Below are 17,221 nucleotides of genomic sequence, written 5' to 3' on the forward strand. Positions count from 1 at the left end.
TACAAACACTTTATTTCCATCTTTTCATTATCTCACATTTTTTTTCCCTTATTACCCTTCCCCTACCCATTCCACCTTCCCTACACCTTTAACTGGTGCAACCACTATGGAAATCAATATGGAGATACCTCAAAGAGCTTGGACTGGAGGTTCCATAAACTCTTTTTCTATGCCAATGTCTTCAAGAGTTCTGCCTAAATTGTCTTTCAGCAAGTTTAGTGTTTTTGTTTTACTATTTAGATCTTTAGTCCATTTGGATTTTAATTTAGTGCATGGTGAAAGATAAGGGTCTAGTTTTACCCTTTGGCAGGTTGAGATCCAGTTTTTCCAACACAATTTATTAAAGAGGCTATTTTTCCTCCAGTGGGGATTGTCAGCTCCTTTGTCAAAGATGAGGTAGCTGAGTGCATCTGTAATTGTTTTTGCATCTTTCAATCTGTTCCACTGATCCTCAGGTTGGTTTCTTTGCCAGTACCATGCTGTTTTTATCATAGTGGCTTTATAGTATAGTTTCAAATTGGGAATTGTTATTCCCGCTACCATGTGTCTGTTGCTTAGGATGGCTTTTGCTATTCTAGGCCTCTTATGGTTCCAAATGAATTTTTGATTCTTCTTTCTAGTTCTGTGAAATACAGTATTGGAATTTCAATTGGCATTGCATTGAATCTGTATAGCAGTTTTGGTAGTTTGGCCATTTTCATTGTGTTGATTCTTCCTGCCCAGGAGCAGGGTATATCTTTCCATTTTCTTATATGCCCTTGGCTCTCTTTTTTCAGAGTGCTATAGTTTTCAGTGTAGAGATCTTTTGCTTCTTTTGTTAGATTGATTATTAGATACTTCATTTTGGGGGGGGATGCTATTGTGAAAGGAATTGTTTCCCTAATTTCTCTCTCAATAATTCTGTTATTTGTGTACAAGAAGGCAATTGATTTTTGGGTGTTGACCTTGTTTCCAGCTACTCTGCTAAAAGTGCCAATGAAGTCAAGAAGTCTTTTGGTGGAGTGTTTTGGCTCTTCAATGTACAGTATCATATCATCAGCAAATAATGACAGTTTAACTTCTTCCTTTCCTATTTTTATTGCTTGAATTTCCTTCTCTTGTCTATTTTCTATGGCTAATGTTTCCAGAACTATACTGAAGAGGAGTGATAGTGGGCATCCTTGTCTTATTCCTGATTTTAATGTGAAGGTTTTCAGTTTTTGGCCATTTAATATGATGTTGGCTGTTGGTTTTTCATAGATAGCCTGTATCAAGTTGAGATGTAGACCATCTATTCCAATTTTTTGCAAGTTTTTTTCACGATTGTGTGTTGAATTTTGTCAAATGCTTTTCTGCATCTATCGAGAGGATCATGTGGTTTTTGTCCTTGACTCTGTTAATATATTGTATTACATTTATTGATTTATGTATGTTGAACCATCCTTGCATCCCTGGAATAAATCCAACTTGGTCAGGACATATGATCTTCTTGATGATCCTCTGTATTCTGTTTGCTAGTATCTTTTTCAGGATTTTTGTAACTATATTCATTAAGGAGTTTGGCCTGTAGTTCTCTTTTTTAGTTTCATCTTTCCCTGGTTTGAGAATCAAAGTGATACTTGCTTCTATGAATGAATTTGAAAGTATAGCTTCCCTTTCAATTTCTTTGAAATTTGAAGAACACTGGCCATAGTTCTCTAAAAGTCTTGTAAAATTTAGAAGTGAATCCATCAGGACCTGGGCTTTTCTTTGTTGGTAAATTTTTAATTACATTTTCAATTTTACTGATTGTAAGTGGGGTGTTTAAAATGTTTTTATCTTCTTGTTCAATTTTGGTAATTCATAAGTATCTAAAAAATCTGCCCATTTCTTCTGTGTTTTCCATTTTATTAGAGTACAGGTTCTCAAAGTAGGTATTGACTGTCCTCTGGACTTCTGTTGGATCGGTTTTGACTTCCCCTTTTTTATTCCTAATTGCATGGATCTGAGCGTTTTCTTTCCTTTCCTTTTTTGATAAGGTCAGCTAAGGGTTTATCAATTTTATTTATTCTTTCGAAAAACCAACTCTTCAATTCATTTATTTTTTGTTTTCTTTTCTTAGTTCCCATTGCATTGATTTCTGCTCCAATCTTTATAATGTCCTTTCTTTTTTGAGTTTTGGGGTTTTCCTTGCTCCTGTTTTTCTAGGGGTCTAAGGTTCATCATTAGGTTGTTTATTTGAGCTTGCTCTGTTTTCCTAATGTGGGCATTCAGTGCTATGAATTCTCCACATAGAACTGCTTTTATTCTCTCCCATAGATTCCTACATGTTGTATTGGCATTTTCATTTATTTGTAAAAACTGCCCAATCTCTTCTTTAATTTCCTCTTTGATCCATTGATTGTTCAGGAGAATATTGGTCAATTTCCATGTGTTTGTGAAGTTCCTATAGTTTCTTATGCTATTGATCTCCAGCTTAATTGCACTATGGTCTGATAATATACAGAGAATAACTGAGGTTCTTTTGCATTTATGCAAACCTGTTCTGTGAGCTAGTTTGTGTTCTACCTTGGAGAAGGACCCATGTGCAGCTGAAAAGAATGTATATTCTGATATATGGGGTGGAACACTATAGATATCTAATAAGTACATGAGTTCAAAAGCTTGGTTCAATTCTAGAATTTCATTGTTGATTTTCTGCCTAGATAATCTGTCTTTTTGTGATAGTGGGGTATTTAGATCACCTACTACAATTGTATTAGTACTTATTTGATATTTCATGTTACTTAATATCTGTTTTATATAGTTGGGGGCATTAATATTTGGTGCATATATGTTTATGATTGTCATCTCTTTTTGAATTGTTCCCTTTACAAGGATTTTGTGGCCTTCTTTGTCTCTTTTAATCAATTTTGGTTTGAAATTTACTTTGTCTATGAATAACATTGCTACTCCTGCTTTTTTCTGGGCTCCTGTTGAATGGAGAATTGTTTTCCATCCTTTCACTTTCAGAATATGGGCTTCTTTTTTCACTAGGTGTGTTTCTTGTATGCAACGTATTATTGGGTTTTGCTTCTTAGTCCATTCTGCCAGTCTATTTCTCTTTATTGGTGAAGTGAGGCCAGTGACATTGATGGTTATAAGTGATATGTACTGACATATTATTGTCATGTTATTGTCCTTTTTTTGACTCTTTTTAATTTTTTGCCCTCTCCTTTTAGTTTCTTGCCTTGCCTATTTGATTTGCTCTGTTGGGCCTCATGGTGTTGTGACCTTCGTTGTCTTTTTCTAGGATATTGTTTAGAATTCCTTGTAGTGCTGGTTTGGTATTCATGAAGTATTCTCAGGTGTTCTTTGTCATGGAAGTATCTTATTTCCCCATCCATTTTGAAAGAGAGTTTTGCAGGATACATCAGTCAAGGTTGGAGGTTTTCTTCTGTTAAGACTTGAAATACCTCACTCTAGGCTCTCCTTGACCTGTGGGTTTGTGTTTAAAAGTCTTATGTGAATTTGATGGGCTTTCCTTTACATGTGATTTGTTTCTTTTCTCTTACTGCTTGTAGTATTTTGTTCTTCTGTTGGGTTTCTGGGATCTCGATTATTATATGTCTAGTTGTAGATTTTTTTTTAATCATGGCTATTTGGAGTCCTATATGCCTCACTTATCTGTATATCAAATTCTTCCCCTCTGTTCGGGAAGTTTTCTGTCATTAATTCTGTGAACAGCTTTTTAAAGCCATTTGCATTTTCTCCTGCTAATTCATGGATTCCTATCAGTCTTATGTTATTCTTCTTTGCATCATCTAGGAGTTGCTGGATTGATTTCTCATGATCCATTATTGTTTTTAAGAGACCTTTCTTAGTCACTGACTGCAATCCTATCTTCTATAGCTGAGATTCTATCTTTGCATTCTTTTATTCTGTTGTGTACACTTTCAATAGAGTTTTTAATCTCCTGGATATCTGTTTGAATCTGTTTTATGGAGTCCAATTCTTTCCAATGTTGGGCATTCATTGTTTACATTTCTTTCTTATGCTAGGCCTTCATGGCTTCTATCATGGTCCTGAGTTGGTCTATTTTTTTCTCAGTTTCTGTTCTAGAGTCTCGAATCATGACTTTCAATTTGTTCACCATCTCTATGGTTATCTGGGAAATTATTTCTGTTTTGAATTTTTCCAGAGCCTGATTGATCTGTTTTGTTACTTCTTGTGCTATGAGTTCAGAGTGTCCTCATGGTTCACTATCAGACTTTTCATCCTCCTTTGGCCTACTATTTGCTATTGGTGAATGGGAAGTATGTTTTTATGTCTTGCTTAAGTGTTTTCTCATTTTTATTTTTGTTGTTGGATTATCCTTCTGGGTTATTAAATCTTCCTGATATAGTTATGCTTTAGCTTTTCAGTCTCTAATGACTCATAGACATTCTCATTTTCATAATATCAGAGAAAGAAAATTGTTAAATCAATCACAATTCTTTATCCCAATTGATACAATCAGCAACACAATAGGATCAAGCACAACTTGCAAATTGACCACTTGTGGTAGTCATTAATCTATTGCCTTTAAACCATGTGAATTTAATTAAAATCAAGAAGTAGCCCAAAATATGTTTGCATGAATACTCTTTTCAATATAGCATATTTGCCATTTAGGATGGGGGCTTAGACAGACTTAGGACGAGAGGAGTAGATAAGTAAAAGAAATGGAGAAGGTTTCAAGTTAAGCCAGAGGACATAGAATGACCACACAATCTTTAGGAAATTGTTAAATTCAAAAGAGATAGACAGAGTGCAAGTATAAGGACAAGAATATATCCCCTTAACAGCCATAGGGGCTCACTTTCCCTTGAAAGTATTGACCCTTGAGTGAGGTAAAATGACAGAAGAAAGAAATATAAACAAAAAAAGAAACAATGACAAAAGAAGAAATCTGAGTGAGGGCAAGAGCAGGAACAAAAAGGGAGATGAGGGATAATATGGTGGAGCAAGAGACTCAGTTAGAGAAAGAGGACAGAAAAAAGGAAGATTTTGCAGAGTGGAATGAGGAAAAGAAAGAAAAAAATGACTTTGAAGGGCCTCTTTCAGACTACATCTCTGCTGTCATACAACGTGTGCAGCCATGTGCAGAATCAAATCCCCTGATCTCAGCTAGCTTATGGCAGACCCCCGTGATGCAGACTGACCTCAGGCTGCAAGGCCCAGATTGAGTTCCTTGACCTCCTGCAGGGTTGAACCCCACAGAGTTCTACTACAGGTTTCTCCTGCCCTTTCTTTGAAGATGTTCAATGTTGCGGCCCAGAAAAATACCATTTGTAAACATCTATGCCTCTGCAAAGTGGGTCCAAGGACTGGCACAATCAGGAGGTCTGAGAGTGGGGGTAGGGATGTTTCAGGGGTGCCCTCATGGCTACCTTCCTTGCACTGGACCAGTGGCAGTGCTGGCAGTGGAGGACGCAGCTACGCAGTCCCTTGGATTGGGCCCAAGCAGGCCAGAGGGAGAGCAGATGTCAGAGCGGCTTTCTCAAATCTCTAGTGTCTCTTCTCATAAGGGCACTAAGTGTTTCAGAAGGCATATGCCTTCATGACCTCCTCTGATCTTGATTATTTCTCACAGGCTGCACCTCTGATAGAATTCATACTTGGGATTGGGAATACAACATATGGATTTTGGAAAGGCTCAGTTCATTCCATAAAACAATTCTTTTGTTATCTCTTCAAATGAACCTCGAGTTTGCCCCTTGCATTAAATTCTCCCATTAAGGAAGACCTGAGCAATGGAGTCTTTTTTAGAAATAGCAGCAGTGTGCAATATGATTATCATATCTCTTTTCAAAATATCTATTTTTAATTTCATATTTACTTTGTGGCAAGTAACTGCAGTTTTTATCTGTAGAACTTCTGCATTATTTTCTTTTTAAGTACATCTACTTAAAATTTAATAAAATAATCATAAAAGGTTAACTATAATTTAACAATAAATGCATGTATTAACATAGGTCATACATGTTACCCACAGTGAATATATTTAGGAAAACTTCTTCATTTACATTATTCCCCATCTACAGTTCTTCTGAGGTCAGCTTCCATGCACCCTGCTGAGAAGGGAGTCCCTCCCATCCTCTGTTACACCTTCAGTAATTTCACAGAACATAGCTCATAATATTAAAACATATACATACGTATGTGCTTATTAAAATATGTTTCTCTTGATTTATGATAAACTCAATATAGAGGAAAAGTCATGTAATTTGTTTATATTTAACATCTCTCATTGTGTCTTGAATAGGAGAGAAATGTATGAGGAATTTTTAGAATAAGATATTACTATATAAAAAGCATAAGTGGCTGGTGTAGTCCTTCTATAAATAAGGCATCTTCCTGAACTCTGTGACCAAAAATATTCATGAATGTAAAATAGCAATAAGGGCCTATAAAGACAAAAAAGATACCATTAAGTAGAAGTCCATAAGTGAGGACAAAATACAGTACTACTCAATATTGTGAGTTAATTTCAATTAAGTATATTCTTATTCAAATTTTATGATTAAACAAATTAGTTTAGCTTCCAAAAACTCTATATAAATGAAAAGGAAAAAAATAATTATGTATAAAAAAGTTAGCAAGTAGATGAAGCTGTTCCTGTGTCATTAGTAATTTCTGTAATAAATTTGGAACCTTTGAAATCTTCATTATCTTTTAATAGAATCTATCAGCCATTTATTGCATTCCTACTGGATATTTAAAAAAGTATCAGGCACTTTAAAACTATTTATATATAATATGATATTAGCTGATTAAGAATACCTAGTTGAACTGGAAAAATATACTTGTTTCTCCTTACAATTTTCTTAAGATTTTTAAAATAAGACTATGTATGCATTGCTAATATTTTCCTAATATATTAACCTCACTCATGTTGAATATGTTCACCTTTTCTTCCTTCCTCCCTCCCTCCTTCCCTTCTTTCCTCCCTTCTTTCCTTGTTCCTTCTCTTTCTTTCCTTCCTTCCATTGTTCCTTCCTTTTCTTTCTTCATTCAACTATTTTTTAAAATAGAATATAAGACTGAATGTTAAAAGTTACACTGTAAAATTATAATTAAAGATAAGTAAATAACATAATAGCTAATAACAGTAACAAATTTTTTAACCAACCTTCTTCTTCAGTGAGGAAATAAGTGGGGAATGATTTCTTTTGTCCATTCAAATGAAAGAGGCATCCATATGATAGCAACTATTTGTATTTATAAAAAATTAATAGTTGTGGAGCTGAAACTGCTTTCAGTATTAAAAAAGAATGTTATCTAAATACATTCAATCTTGAAGGTATTCTATACAGTTGACTGCTTTAGCACAGAGAGATGTTGGTGGAAGAGGGAATATTTGTATATGCCATGTAAACAGCAATGGGAGGGAAGAAAATCTGCTTACATCCAAATGCTTTAACTGAGCAAATACCAACCTTAATCAAAGAAAAATATTCTAGTTCTGCCTATTTTTTTGAAGCCAAATATTTGAATTCTTATTTTTCTACTTTTCAGCGTCACATTTTATGATTATGAGACACAGTGAACTAATTCTCTCCATGCTGAGAGAAAATGCTCTAGCATTGCTAAAATTATTTTCTTTTTTAAGAATATTAGTTTAAGAATTCCCATGCTATGATTGGTATAGCCATAATTTGCTTTCATTTGCCAATATTATACATGAACTTTGAATAAAAAGACTGTGATATTCTCCACTATAATAGATAGGGTATTGCCATAGAAATAATAATATTTAAAGGTACTTGGTTTGAGCAATCAAAATAATTTATTATAGTGTTGCTCTGTAATGAGAAAGGGATTTTTTTAAATTTTAGTATTATAGATCTGTGTGGAGACAAAGGGCAAAATAATTGAGAAATGTGGCTCAATTGACCCTGGAAGGAAAAAGTTATTTCATGTGTTGGTAAAGGTTTAAAACTCATTTGCCATGCATTTCTTGTTATTGCATTTTAATTATAGTGAGTTCACAAATGCTGACAGTGCATGAGATCATATTTGTTAAATGGACCTCAACTTATGCAGCACTCATCAGAAAGCCTCTGGAAACCTGTATGTTGTTCATTGTTCACACAGAACAGAGGACAGCTCTTAGGGTTCTATTTTAAGAAAATCATCTCTAAACTTTCAATGAATTAGAAAGAAAGAAAGCCTAAGTCTTCCCCCCTAAAAAGGACAGCTGCTTCATTAAATCCCCCTTAAGAAACACAGTTCAGAATAATCATACTATGGTAGATTTTTTTAATCTATATAACAGAATAAAAAATATCATGAAAGATGTATTAATTCACTAAACTGGTTCTGTTTCTGAGCACTGAGTTTATGAGATCGAAAGTGATGACTCATCCTTCATGTAGACCACTAGCTCTGCTGTGTTTCAAAGTCATACACTGCTGCACTTCTCTGGTAGCTGCCCCCACTTCACACAGCTTCTGAGAAAATAAGCTTCCAAACTGGACCCAAGTACTGAAAATATCTCAAAGGACCTGCTCTATTATTTGAGTCTGCTCAGCAAAGGCAATTAAAGAGGAACTCCCCAAACTATTGATCAAGAGGATTGTCTTTATATGTGAAGGCATTATTTGTTTCCACCCACATTTAGTAATGGCCAGAAATTATTAATGTAGCATTGTATAATATATATTAGTATTATGTATTATTGTAATAAATATAATTATGCTATTTAAAATATTAGCTATACAATAGAGTTATAATAAGGATCATTGAGAAGTTTTTCACTGAATTACTTTAGATATTCAGAAAGGTATAAAGAGTGATTCAACAGACAGCTATGCTTCTATGTAGTTTAAGACATAAATATTACAAATACAGTTAAAGTACTCTGTAACCATGTTACATTCTCAGTCTTCCCCAGAAAATCAACTACCCTGAATTTGGTTTTTATTACTCCTAAGCATGTTTTGTTCCTCTACTATATGAACATAGGGCCAAACAGTAAATGATAGTTTTTCTAATTTGCAGTGGTATTTGTTACACCACTTTATGGAATTTATTCATTTACTTGATCGTGGAAATTTATCTGACATTTTCCACTCTTATAAACAAGGCTCGAGGGTACATTTGGGGACTGTGAGCTGGGTATTTTTTCATTCTCTTCTCAGTTGCCATGCCTGAGCAGGAAATGTCTACAACAATTCAGCTCTCTTCTCTTTGGCTTCTAAAAAGCATTATCCAAAGGGAGGCAGCAGCCAGCAATCAAAGAGTAGACAGCATGAAAGAGTAGGAGAAATATTTTAGTACAATTTAAATATACTGTATTTTAATTACAGTAGTCATAAATTTACAACCTGATAAATATTTACAAAGTTAACTCACCTTGATTACCACTATCCTAATGGAGATAGAGTAGAATTAGCATCCCAGATACTTCTTGTAGCTATGGCAACTTACATTGTCAGTATAGATTAATTTTACTTCTTTTTAATATTACATTATTAGAACAGTTATCTTTCTCAATAACTCAATATATTTTTTGTGAAATCAATCCATGGTGTTGCATGATGACTACTATGTTTTAGTAATGCATAGTATTCCATAGTACAAAAATACCTGAACTTGTCAGTCCTATTGATGACATATTTAGGTTATTCCTTCTTTACTGAGATTATGAATAATGCTTCCATGAATATAATATATATATATGCTATGTGTGTGTGTGTATATATATATATATATATATACACACACACACACTATGTTTCCGTTAATATAACATATATACTATGTTTTACATATATTATATATAGATACTTTACACACTTTACTTGTGAATTTATACCTAAAAATGGAATTGTTAAGTAATAGAGTATGTGTACAGTCAGTAAGAACTGAGAGTTTTCTTAAACATTTGTATTGCTTTACTGTCAGAGTCTGTTATATCTCTTCTTGCCATTCTTCTCCATAGTATTCTTTCCCACCCCTTATTAAGGATGAAGCCTAGTAATGTAGGGCACTATACCACTGAGCTAGAATCTTAGCCTTTTGTTTTTCTGAGATAAGCTTGCTGAATTATGCAGGTAGGACTCAAACTTGAAATACTTGTACATCCTAGTACTTTTTAATTTTTAAATTTTAACTCCTTCTAGTAGGTGTCTATTGGTATAGTACTGTGGTTTAAATTTCTTTTCCCCTAATCATTTGGGGGGACTTAGATTTATTGGAATTATGGACATTCTCTATGAGATATCTTTTTCTGATACATTATGTCTAATTTTATTATCTCTCCTTTTCAGTTTATAGGATAGTTTTTGTTGTTTATGTAGACTTGTAAATGTTTTCCAACTTGAAATTTTCTTTATCATTCTGTTGGTGATTTCTCTAGACTAACAGAAGTTCTTAATTGCAATAAACTCCAAGTTTTACATTATTTATTTTCTTGTCCTTAAGAAATATTGTTATCCCAATTCCATGTACATTTTGCTATGTTAAAAATGTAGAATCTGTAAAATTTTTTGTCATAATTATCTGTGATTAATTGGGAATTTTTTTCCACTCATAAAAGACTGCCCTATAATTTTGCTTATGCTAAACTTGTTGAGTTATACCTCTTTTAAATTTAGGTTTTATGTCTTAAACATGTCTCTTGTAAATAAACATAGGAGAAATTTTTAAATCTTTGAACTGGCAAGTGTTTACATTTCCTGTTCTTACTGGTATATTTATATATTTAACAATACTATTTGTGGTTTCTATTTGTTTTGAACTTTTCTGTGCTTATTGTTTAAATTCTTTTTATTGATATTTATTAATATAACTCTAGTTTTTTCCTTCAACCTAGAACATGATTTCTTGTAGTTTACTGAACATTGCTAAAATTTAATGCACATGATTTTAACAAACTTTTGAGGTGTTTCCTTCATTATTTTTAATGAAAGATTAGAAGCATATTTGTAATTTATAATGTTTTAACTGTATCATGTCCTACTTTTAAACTTTTTTTTATAGTGGCTATAGAACTTGGGTCTTTGTGCTTTTGAGACAGGTGGTGGGCACCACTGAGCTAAATCCCCAGTTTTAACTTCTGAAATTAGAGGTTACATTATTGTTTTATTTTTAAACTTATTTATATATTTGGAAATCTCTCTGTTCCAACTTTTGTTTTGTTTTCTAGTTATTTTCTTGTTTGACTTTCTGATTCTCTATGAACATCTTTTTGAAGCTATTTACTGACCACAGATTCATTACTAAACTCTGAATTTTTGTTGCTCTTTTTTCTTCTTTAATACAGGTATAGTTGGGTACACAATCTGATGCTGATATTGTCTCCTCTCAGTGGTCTGAAGATATCTTTCTTCATTTTTCTTATGTCCATTCTTGCTCTTGTTGGTTCTTTAATTTCTTTCCTGATAGGGCCACCAGCTGTTTGTTTTTTTCATCCCCAAGAAAGTTGAGTGATTGTCTTTATGATGGTATTGTGCCATCTCTCTAAAACATGCCTAGTATGGAAATATATTTTATTCTGCTTTATATTTACTATTCTTGAATAAGAGAAATTACACTTTCCATAAAGTTTGAGAAATGTGCTTGTTATCTTGTTGTCTATTCCTGCTCTATCCTATCAATTCCTTCTTTGAAACTCTGACAATATTTTTTATGTAGTCTCATCCTATTTCATGTCATTTTTACATCTTTTTTATTTCTACCCTTTTTATACTGAGTGATCTCTTCAAACTTATAGTTTCAATCATGTAAATAATCTGCTATTTTATTGTGAATTTTTTTTCTATGATTCTCTTTTATCATGAGATATTTTATTAGGCTCTCTTACACTTTGGTGAGGATATTTTTTTCTTATTTCATTTATCAACCTTTATCTCCTTGAACATTTTCAACAGAGCATTTTTGTATGTTATTAGTTTTTGTATATATGTGTATATATAATATATTCTGTACCTAATTTCTTATTTGGGTTTATGCAGTTTACTGTTTCAATGTTTATTTTTGCTCTTTGTTGTTTCTCCTGATACATCTATGTTGATTTGTTTTGCTACATATTTTGCAGCAGTGGTGAGTAATTTCCATGGCAACAATGTTGTCTTGAGTTGAATGAAGTACTATATTCAGAGAGGATATCTAATCTGCTTTTGCCCACTGGCTGGGTGATAACAGTCCAAGTAGACTCCAAATTCTTGGCTTAGAGTTTCCCTGATCTTTCACATATTGTATATGTGAATCTGAAACCCTAGATTGTAAACTGGTGATTATGAATGTACAGCTCTCCCAAAACAGGTAAATTTCCTTGATTCCTAAGAAAGTGTCAGCTCACAATCAGACTGTTTTTCCTGCTTCAATCTTTGCTACATGGTGTCACCTTTCAAGAGCCTTAGTTTCATGTAAAGGGCATATCAACTCCATCTATGAATTCAATTTCAGATAAAGAGTATTATCAATTCTACCTTTCATGTTTCTTATGGTTTCATTAACTCAAAATACCAATGTAATCTTTCTACTTTGATCAGCATCTTTTGCTTCTCTTTTTTATTCCAAGTATTTTTCTAACTTTGTTTAGTCATAGGTACATATATAAAAGAATATTGGATTTTTGTGTCTTTAATTTCCACGCATTTTATGTTGTGAGATTTTAAAAGATATCTAGTCAACCTTATTTGTAGAACTAAGAGAGGGGTATGCATTTAGAAGACTATTAAATATTTCTGTGGAGAGTATGAAAATGTAAAGGTTCACAATAATGTTCTTTTGCCTAAATAAAAAGAAGATATAGAAATGATATATGATTAGAAATCATCATAAAACCTAAACCAAAACAAATGAAATGATTTCAGGGTTTAGAGTAGTGTATCTTCTCTGTGTTAACTTTTATGTTCTGTGTTACAAGTACTCATTTTGTTTTGTTTTTGTTTTTGTGGTACTGGGGATCAAACTCTGGCCCTTGAGCTTGTAAGGCAGGCTGCAGAACCGCTGAACCAAATACCCAGCCCACATTTTACTTAGGCTACGTGACTATAGGGCACTTCTCCAAGGTAATGTCATAACTATTAAAAATTTCAGTTTCATTAAACAGTAACAAAAACTTGTTTACTTTATTAATTTTCATTCTTTATTTTCTTCTCTTACAACTTGTTAGTGCTCATGTTCTTTTGTTTCTAAAAACATCAATTTTCTCTCACATTTACAACTTGTTTCTAAGATAAACAAGTGATTTCTGTCATATTGGATTTACTGAAATAAATATTCGGTGTTAACACTCTGAGTGATATAATCAGAAGGTTTTTGAAATTTAAAATAGTGATGAAAAGATTTATTTTTATGTTTTTATTTTAACCAAGCCATCACTGGAAATGCAAATTCACCATGAAGATTAATGAGGAATGTCTTTAACCAAGCCTCTGTTGGCTTCCAAACCAATACATGTAAACATATGTAATTTTTTGAATGAAATGTCATTATTATTACTGCCTCCTGGAGTTTGAATCCTCCTCATAGATGTAAAAAAAAATACTTTCCTATGTATTTTAAATAACACTCCAAAACAATTTTTCCTATGGTTCACAGAATTTTCTAATCTACTATGAATAAAGTCCCTGACACTTTGAGCATTCTTTGAATTTCTTTCAGTAACCTGAAACACTGAACCTCTTGAAGCCTTCAATTCATTTTAGAATAAAATTCTTTATAGATATAATTTGGAGATCATTTAAAGCACTCTGTCCTTGGAGGCCATAAATTGGAACAAGAGAAGCCTTTACACCCTCCTAAACTCTAGAGGGGGCTGAAGCAGGGGTGAAGAATGAGGTGCAGCGTACAAGGGTCACTTTCCAAATTTGCAGCTTTCTTTTTGGTTGAATATGTGTCTTAGATGATTTGGGTTAGATCCTTGAATTTGTTTTTCACGGATTATTTCTGCTCCATGTGCTAGAACTCACCCTTTGTGATGTCCACTGGGAATCGGCAGTTGCACAAGCTTTGTATCAGAGTTCAATAAAGCTCTGGGGAAGTAAGGGATCCACTTCACAACTTAACACACTTGTAAGACTTCACAGGATTCTGTTCTTCATTCTCACAGTAATTCAAAGATAATGTCTATGTGTGTTTTACAGCTTTACCAAGGTTATAAGTGTACAATGGTTTCTCTTTTTAGATCATATTCCCTGTTAATTAATACAGAGTTCTCTGTTCTTTCCTGTGTGCACAGCTGCCTAGGCCTGAGGGGATTAATACAAAACTCATCTATAACTCATACATGACATATTAAAGCGCTCTGGTGTAACTTTAGCGAATGCCTAGTCAGTTAGTAGGGTAGTTACTGACAATAAAACACAGCAATAAAAGTATATCTTGATTTGGGAGTATAGTTATTTTGTTTAGAATCTGCCCTTGCCAATTGCTGGCTATCAGAAGGAAATTATCTAATCAGTCTACTTTTTCCTTATTCATAAAAGTGAGATGATAATAATAACAATAATAATGGTAAAATGACAATAATAATGTTTGTTGTAAGGACTAAGTGAAAGAATATGTATGCACGACACTTGGAACATTAGCTATCACATTTATAAGCTCTAAAAGTCTTTAGCTGTTATTATTATTAACCTTGAGGCCTGGTTGTTATATTCTTATATGGCTTGATCAATTAATTCAATGGTTTATATTATGACACTTATAGATATAAGTATATATTGTGCACACACATATACATACACATATATATGCACATATCCAACTGAAATGGAGTTACTTTTGCATAGACAAGTACATTTGTTTCATTGGGATGGGAGTCACTATGTTTTTTCAGAGTGCCTTGATAGCTTAGCCAGCCTCTGTTCCTTTTCCAGTGCACAAAGGCTTGTATATCATATTGCAATCTATTTTGATGATCAGAAGCTTACTGATGCTCAATTTGATTTTATGAATAACATTCACTGACTTTTTAAAACTAGTATATAGGAATTTTTTTACTTATTTTGATAAGCTATATTTAGCTTTCTATAATAGAATTTCCTTATTGCTCACCATCTCAGTTCTTGAAATTTCTAAATGAAAACGATATTATTCCACAATTTTCTATTTCTTTACCACTCTTGTATTTAAATTAAAATGGTTTAATGAGATTTTGTAATGTGTAGTTGGTTTTAGTACATATTAGAAACTTATTCACTGGTATTGAGATTGTTTCTTTGTAACTTTTTTCTATTAGCATATTTCAAAGAACTAGTACACATAAAAGCATTTATTTCCTTGCTCAGGAGATAAGCAAAAAGCTGGACATACGTTACTCAATAAATGTAATTTTAAAAGATGGCTGCTCCTCACCTTTTTGGCCTACTCTACAACCTTTAGATATTCCTTTTAATATTAAGAAAATTCCTGCATCATGAATGCACTTCTGAGTAAATGCTGGGAGAAGGGCTGCTTCACTGGTCTCCTTTGCAGCTGCACAGAGACACGGAGCCCAGGTTCTACCGATCAGGTGTATCCAGGCCAGAGTCTGGTACAGGACAGGGAATCAGCTGTGTAGAGTGTGGAGTTCGTGGGGTGTGTGTGCTAGTGGAAGCATCCTGAGCAGGGCAAGGAGGTCCTAAGTAACTTTTGTGTTTGAGCAAATGGTGGGGCTGTTCATAGTGATAAGAAAGAACACACTTCAGAAGCGTAATTCAGGGTTATTGCCATTTAGAAACACCACACCACATTCTTTGGCTCTGGGAAGATTCTGTGACTTGTCTAATGGCCTTTCATAGTCTCCGTGTGCTTAAAGTACATTCCTTTGTTTAGAATTCAGGAGTTTTAATCATAATGTGTAAAAAAAAATAAATCCTATAGTCTTATTGTTTCCTTTCTCCTAAAGGAAATCCCTTCTGTTTTCCTGTTTCTTTTTTTTTCAGCTTTAATTGAGTTTATTGGTACATTTTGGGGATACAGTACAGTTACATTCATTGTTGGGATCTTGTACCTCTACATGACAAGTCTTGATTCTCATTTTTTCCCCTTACCCCTGCCCTCCTTTCACCCCCTCCTTCCCTCCCCATCTACAAATACTTTATTTCCATCTTTTCATTATCTCACATTTTTTCTTTTCCCTTATTACCCTTCCCCTATCCATCCCACCTTCCCTACACCTTTAGCTCCTTTCTTCCCACTTCTAAATGTCAGTAATCTTATTAGGATCTTCTGTATTATTGCAGATTATTCACACCAGAGAGACTATTCGGTATTTACACATGTGTGCCTTATTTATTTCACTTAGGAGTATATCTTCAATATGTATCCATTTTCCTATGAATGAATCTATTTTCTCATTCTTTATGGCTAATATTCCATTTTATAGAAAAACCATATCTTCTTTATCCAGTTTCCAACGGATGGGCAAATGGGCTGTTTCCAAGATTTAGCTATTACAAACTGTGCCGCTATAAACATGGGTGTGCATACTTCTCTGTGATATGATTCTTTTAGTTCTTTTGGAAAGATACCCAGCAGAGGGATGGCTGGGTCAAATGGAACCTCCAGTCCAAGATCTTTGAGGTATCTCCATATTGATTTCCATAGTGGTTGCACCAGTCTGCACTCCCACCAACAATGGAGAAGGGTTCCTTTCTCCCCACAACCTCCCCAACATTTATTATTGTGTGATTTCTTGATAGCAGCCATTCTTTGTGGGGTGAGGTGGAATCTCAGTGTTGTTTTCATCAGCATCTCTTGAATGATCAGTGATGTGGATAGAATCAACAACTGGGATCTCATCTTATTAAAAAGCTTCTGTACTTCAAAAGAAACCATCAGCAGAACTAAGAGAAAATCTACAATGTGGGAAAAAATTTTTACCAGCTGTTCCTCAGACAAAGGACTATTATCAAGAATATATAAAGAACTCAAAATAATCATCCCCCCCAAATATAAAGACCTGATTAAAAAATGGGCATCTGAAATGAACAGACATTTGTTGGACAAAGAAGTAAAAGCAGCAAGTAAATATATGTTTTCCTGTTTCTAAAGAATAGTCTTTGTCCCATATCGCCAATATGTAGAGAAGCAAATGCAAAAGTTAGTAACTAAAATGCTAGATTGGCATGGAATTTTCATAGTATCATTCATTAAGCCACATTATCAAAGGCAAAGCCTCTCTGAGGACACAGTTAGGGCTGCTTGTCTCAGGGCATTTTATTGCTATGCCTCTGCTGCTATCCTTCAACGTCAGTGGTATGAAATTTCTTCTGAAAATATGTAAATGTCTTTTTCTTAAGGC

The sequence above is a fragment of the Fukomys damarensis genome, unplaced genomic scaffold (genome assembly GCF_012274545.1).
Source record: "Fukomys damarensis isolate Sample0158 unplaced genomic scaffold, DMR_v1.0_HiC HiC_scaffold_14, whole genome shotgun sequence".
NCBI lineage: Eukaryota > Metazoa > Chordata > Mammalia > Rodentia > Bathyergidae > Fukomys > Fukomys damarensis.